Below are 7,215 nucleotides of genomic sequence, written 5' to 3'. Positions count from 1 at the left end.
GGGCCAACCAGGTTTGTATCTGGGTGGGAATCTTAATCCCTTAATCCCTTCCATTTTAATCCCTTCCATCAAATGCAAAGGCTGTCTTTTTTTTTTTTTTTTCCTCAGCCTCCTTTGTGGTTCCAGAGCCATCTCTCACTGTTTACCCTCTTGGGGACAATCAAGTTTGTATCTGGGCTTGAACAAGGAAACTCCCATCCTAATCCCCTCCCCCAAGCATGAACAAGGCCTTCTTTCCAGCATCCTTCTGGGTTCCAATGCCATTACTGAATCCCCCCTCCTTCTCTTCAACACTTCCCTTCCCAAACTTCAAAGTCATTTCAATTTATATAGTAGAGTTACTAGTAGATTGGATCTAGCACTTCTTTCTCTTATAAAATATACAGCTCAAAACTCAGCTGAACAAACAATAAAATAGTATGTAATATTTTTATCATACTTACACAATCTTTCTAGTTAAAAAAATAAACTCTAAAGAAGGTATGCCTCAAGCAACTTTCATACAAACAATTCAATAAATCACTTTCATACACACCCTGATGCTCATTCATTCCAAACCACTAAATGCTAAGCTCAATGAGGAAGTTGGCAAGACACCTACCATGGGGGATATGAAAAGAAATACTGTAAAATTCAAAGTTCACCCAAATGCTTGAACCTTATAGATGAGGACCTAAAAACAGCACTGAATGGTTTAACAATGGAAATTAATGAGTCACTAGCCTGCTAAATTAAGACATCTAGATAAACAATTCAACCAACTCAAAAAAGAACTCCTTGAGAAGATGAGAGAATCCATAGAAATGGAACTGTACAAACTAAAAAACATATTATCAAGCCATAATAGTATCATTACACAGGTAAAGAATTGCATAGACAAACTTGAAGACAAATTACAAGCTAGCAGTGACAAAGATGTCAGAAAGAAAGGATTGACAAAACACTGAAAGAAAATATAAGGTATTTAGTAAACAAAGACAAAAAAAATAATCTCTGAATTAGAGGAGTACCAGGAAGTGGAAGAAAACTAGAAAGGGAAAGAATAAGTAGTGAGAGAGATAATACCAGAGAACTTCCCCACCCTTGGGAAAGAGGTTTCTCTACAAATCCAAGAGGCAAAAAGAATGCCAAACAAAATAGACCCTAACAGAACAACATCAAGACATTTAGTAATCCAAATGACAAAGCTAAGAAGAGAGATAGACTCTTTAGAGCAATAAGGGAGAAGGAAAACTTCAAGCATAAAAGAAAAAATATAAGAATCAAACAAGATCTTCTATTTGAATCAATCTAGGCAAGAAAAAAGTGGAATGACACATTCAAACTATTGAATGAAAGAAACTTTTAACCTAGAATTCACTACCCAGCCAAACTCTCATTTACACGGGAGAAAGGATTAAAACATTCTCAGACAAAAAAGAACTCACAATATTTTAGCTAACCTAACCAACCCTAAATGAACATTTCAAAGAGCAATTACACAAACTAAATATCCCATTGTAACAACAACCCTATACAATATAAGGCACAACAGCTCTATCTTTAAATATTTTCCTTAATTGTCAATGGACTAAATTCTCCCATCAAACGGTATAGAGAGTTGGATCAGGAGAGAAACCCCAGGCATCTTCTTTCTGCAGGAAAAACACATAAAAGTTCAGGAGAGATACAGACTCAGAGTAAAAGGATGGAAAAAAATTATACAAGCTACTGGAAAAAAAGCTGAGACAGCCATACTCATATTGACCAAACTGTATTTAATGTCAAGAAAGTAGTTAGAGACAAATATTGTCACTACTTATTTATTGGGGGAGGGGGGGAATAGACCAAAAAGTAATAATTCTGATCAACATCTATGCACTAAATGTAGACAGAGAAAAATATGTAAGGCTTTTGTTCACAAAGTTAAGAAACATATGGACAGAAACATGATTCTAGTGAGAGATTTCAGCACCCCATTATTGCAGCTAGACAGATCCACCAGGCAGGACACTAGCAAACACATAAGAGCCCTGAATAAGAAGTTAGAAGAATTAGGGATAATGGATAGATATATAGCACCTTTCATCCTCAAAAAGTGGAATACATATTCTTGTCAAATGCTCATGGAACTTTCTCCAAGATAGACCGCATTATAGGACACAAGTCTAACATAAAATCACAAATATAAGATTTATACCAACCACAGTATCAGACCACAAGCCACAGAGATCAAAACTGATTATAAAGAAGATGTGTAGGAAATCTAACACCTGGAGACTAAACAACATGCTGCTCAACAACAACTGGATCAAGAAGGAAATAAAAGAAGAAATAAAGAGATTTCTTGAAACCAATGATAATGAAGAAACAAATTGCTAAAATCTATGGGGCACAGCAAAAGCAGTAGTTAGGGGTAAATTCATAGCAATACATGCCTACATTAGAAAAAAAGAAAATGACAAAATTCACAACCTAAAGGAAACCTTAGACATTGGTAAAACCAACAGCAAAGGAACTCAAACACAGCAGTAGAAAAGAAATAATAAAAACCATAGCATCGGTCAACAATATAGAAAAAAAGAAAACAATACAAAAAATTAATAAGATCAGGAGCTGATTTTTGAAAAAATAAACAAAATATATATTGATATTAGATCCAAATCCATAAAATTTATTGAGGTAAACATAGACAAACACTCCAAGATTTGTACCTCAAAGAAGTCTTTGATGATAGGATACCAATGGCAAGAGTTACAGCAACAAACTGAAATAAATGGGACTATATCAAACTAAAATGTTTCTGTAAGGCAAAAGAAACATGAACTAAAATTAGAAGGCAACTAACTGGGAGAAATTTTTGCACTCAAAACATTAGATAAAGGGTTGATTTGTAGGATATACAAAGTACTCACATAGGTTAAGTCCACAAACTCAAAAATTCCATCAAAAATGGGACAGGATATGAACAGGTAACTCTCTGAGGAGGACAAACAGATGGACAACAGATACATGAAAAACGTTCATCATCACTTATTCATAGGAAAATAAAAATCAAGACAACAATGAAATATCATCTTATATGAGGATGGAACATAACAAAGCAATGGGAACATTCTCTTCTGAAGATGTGGTGAGAAAGGAACTCTCTTCTATTGCTGGTGGGAATGCCATCTGAACCAACCACTATAGAAAACAGTAATGACGTCTCTCACTAAACTCAAAATTGAGCTATCATATGATCCAACAATCCCCCTTTTGGGTATCTATCTCCAGAACAGAAAAACATTCATCCAAAAGAATGTATTCACACTGCTATTCATTGCAGCACTCAGTACAGTAGCTAAGATTTGGAATCAACCTAGATGTCCAACAACAGGTAAGTGGATACACACCACATCTTCATGATCCACTTACCTGTTGTTGGACATCTAGGTTGATGTATATGTATATGTATATGTATATATATGTATATATGTATATGTATGTATTTATACAATGGAATACTAAATAGCTATAAGGAATGATGCCATCAAGAAATTTGAAGCAACATGGATGAAACTTGAAGATATTATTGCTAAATGAAGTAAAACAGAAAAAGGATAAATACAGAATTATATCACTTATATGTGGCATTTAAAATAACTGCATGAAGAAACACAATGGTCTAATTGGCAGTTGTCCTGAGCACCATTAGCCCCAGAGTATATCCAGGAGAAGAGAAACAACTTAGTGGAAGAAGATAAAAATTAAAAAAATTGTATTCTCTTCTATATTTCAAATAGACCTTCAGCAATGAGCACAGCTGTTTAGATTGAGGAGGTGTCCAATTAACTACTCTTTATAGATGTCTATAATAGTGTTCTAATGCTTTTATCTACAGAAACTGGTGCAGAATGCATTTGAAAGCCATGTGCTCCCACTACAGTGTTTGCTATAAGAAGTTTGAATGTCTTAATTTTACTATGTTTACAATAACTCTTTGATGTTTTGTCCACAGTAGCACTTGGAGATAGAGGTTGAGTGCCTTAGCTTCACATTGCAATGGTACACTATATTAGCTGAAGAAGACAGTGCTCATTATGATAATGTTTTGACAAAAATTCTAATCTATTCATTTTCTACTTGATTCTAGCCAATATAATCTAATATTTATTTCTATGGATAATAATGGAATATGCAACTTTGTGCCATAAACTCATGCTACAGAGCTCATTCATTGAATAAGTTATTGTCATTTGTTTTTTATTTTAGGTAGTTTACCATTATAACTTATACTCATGGTTTTAGTTGCTTTTAGAAAAGAAACCTGGATGCTCAAAATGCTCTAGACTATTCTCCATGATGTAGACTCCTTTTACAGTGCTCATTACCATATTGCTTAGTTTTCTAGACTTGAAATATTTTTAAGCTTGATTGTTTGATTGATAGGTTTTTGGGCCACACTTCATGGTGCCTAAGGTTATGCACTCAGAAATCACCCAGACAGAGTAGGGGCCTATATGGATGCCAGGAATCTAACCGGGTCCCTCCTGGGTCTGCGGCATGCAAGGCAAACACCCTACAGCTCTGCTAACTCTCTAGCCCCTAGACTTGAAAATTATGTTTGTTTTTAGGAATGCTCTATACACAATCTAACCCAGGCAGCTTTTCTTCAGTAATTTTTACCCACACCAATGATGAAGGGCCTAGAAAATAGAAGACCTTTACTTCTGACTTGTCTGCTTTATATTTTTATTTATTATTATTATTATTATTATTTTATTTTTTAAGTGTTTTGATCCATTCAACTTGGGTCAGCTTTACAACTGTAACCATGGATCAATCCTCAGTGTCTGTCTATGTTTGTGCCTGAGTGTAGGTGTTGGCCACCGCAATGCTTGTCTAATGTCAGTCTGTAATATACATGTTGTATATTGTACTTCCCCCTGTTATATATAACCCTTCCATCCCTCCCTTCACTTACCACTTTACAAATCCTTTTCTAGCACTTCACTCTATTATCCCTGATGTGTTATTTCCCCCCATTTAACCCTTTTACCCTAAGTTCTTAACTCCTCAGGAACTGGAACATTCCCTACCCCATCCCAGCCAGCTACCAACCAGCTCCCAGTGTGAAAAGACAAATTTCTGGGCCCGGAGAGATAGCACAACGGTGTTTGCCTTGCAAGCAGCCGATCCAGGACCAAAGGTGGTTGGTTCGAATCCCGGTGTCCCATATGGTCCCCCGTGCCTGCCAGGAGCTATTTCTGAGCAGACGGAGTAACCCCTGAGCACCGCCGGTTGTGGCCCAACCCCCCCCCAAAAAAAAGAAAAGACAGATTTCCAGCACCCTTTGCCTCAGCCTGAGAAGACACTGCCACCACCACTCTGCTAATTTGTTCTTAGTGGCCACTTTTCCCCCACTTCTCTTTGCTGTGGACTGTTGTTTGCTGCCAGATTTGTTTCTGAGAAATCCCCAATTCTAGGACATTTCCTTATATGTGACTTCTGGGAGCCATTTTTCAGACTCCACAAGACCATGTTGCAGGCTGAAGCTGTGCTCCAGATTTTATCCCTCCTCCGTTGAACCATTTTAAAAGACTTAAAGAGGTGATGTATATCTCCTTCAGATATTTCTTTAGATGTATTTCTTTAATATGTATAATTCTTATTATATATAGTCTATTTTATATATTTATATTGTACTATATTATATATTGTGTATATTGTACAACATACAATATATATTTATCTATCTCTAAATATAGTCTTTTTTATGCAGCAGAAATTTTCCCCACTCCTTTTTCTAGAGCTATTTAGTAGAAAATTCTAGTAGATAAGCTTCTCTTGGATTCCAAGTTCATGCTAAAACCAGGTTATCTGGATTGTATAGCCTGTGTTTTGGGGGGAAGGGTGTGAGCCACACCCGGTAATGCTCAGGGGTTACTCCTGGCTATGCACTCAGAAATTGCTCCAGGTTTGGGGACCATATTGGATTCAGGGGATCAAACCGAGGTCCATCCTGAGTCAGCTGCATGCAAGCAAACACCCTAACACTGTGCTATCGTTCGGTCCCTGTATAGCTTGATATCATTACCCCCATATGCAACAGAAACTCTATGTGACATTATTTCTTTTTGCATTGGAACATTAAAATGGAGAAATCTTGCATGTGGAAGCAAGTCATTATCTAATAGGGTGAGAAACACATAAATTTTATATGGCAGTGGGGCCTTCCAACCTGAACACCTGTCATACTGACTTGGCTTAGGTGTCAGACAATCAGACATTGGCCATTCACCTCTGAATCTTGAATCTCCTTTATAGAACTAGAACATTTTCCAACACCAGCACTAGAGTTAGACTTCTACCAGGGAAGGCCCTAATGCTGACATTAACTTGCTCCAGAGTGGGTTCATATGACACCTTGACTACTTGGTAAAAGCAACAACCTGCTTTCAGGGTAGAGTTCTGTGCATTGCCACCTAATGGTGAAATGAAACCAGAAGACACTCCATGCCACCCTGACTTTGACTTAGGATCTGTACAGAAACCAGGATCTCGAACTACAGAAAACTGACTGTGACAAGTGTGATTGTGAAGAGCTGTTTACTGGAACCACAGAGAAAGACTTTTGGCTTAGATAACTTAAAGTGTATATATTAATTATATTAATTATATAATTATATAATTAATATAAATATAATAATTATATTAATATATATTAATATATAATATATATATTAGCATGCCTGAAACCTGCATTTAGCTTTATGGCAGGATGCTTCATGGGTAAGATCTCCCTATTTTTAGGCCAAATATTTTTCCTATTTTCCCTATATTTTTCTGTGCCTATGAAAAAAAACAGAAAAGAATGAACAAACAAACAAACAGTACCTGCCAAACACATACACGCACTTTCTGAGCTCCTGCCTTTTTCATCGAACCTTGGGACATGGATTGCTTTATTTTACCATGTATTACCACACTTTTCTATAAAACCTAGAAGAAAGGAATAAAGAAAGGCTGAGGTCAGGGGCTAATTGGTCTCAGATATATTGGCAGAGAAATAAATAAGTACAGAACTAAATATCCAAGCCAAAGTCAATGATAATAAAATCAAGGGACCTAAACTTTAGCAATCTAAACTTAAAGGGGGTTGTTATATTGGCAGGCCAATGGGTAAAGGATGGTGGTATAGGATGTAATTTGGATCCATTGATGGAGGGAGGTTGACATTGGTGGTGGGAAGGG

This window comes from Suncus etruscus, chromosome 8 (genome assembly GCF_024139225.1).
Source record: "Suncus etruscus isolate mSunEtr1 chromosome 8, mSunEtr1.pri.cur, whole genome shotgun sequence".
Classification (NCBI taxonomy): domain Eukaryota; kingdom Metazoa; phylum Chordata; class Mammalia; order Eulipotyphla; family Soricidae; genus Suncus; species Suncus etruscus.
Note: the sequence above shows the minus strand (reverse complement) of the source record.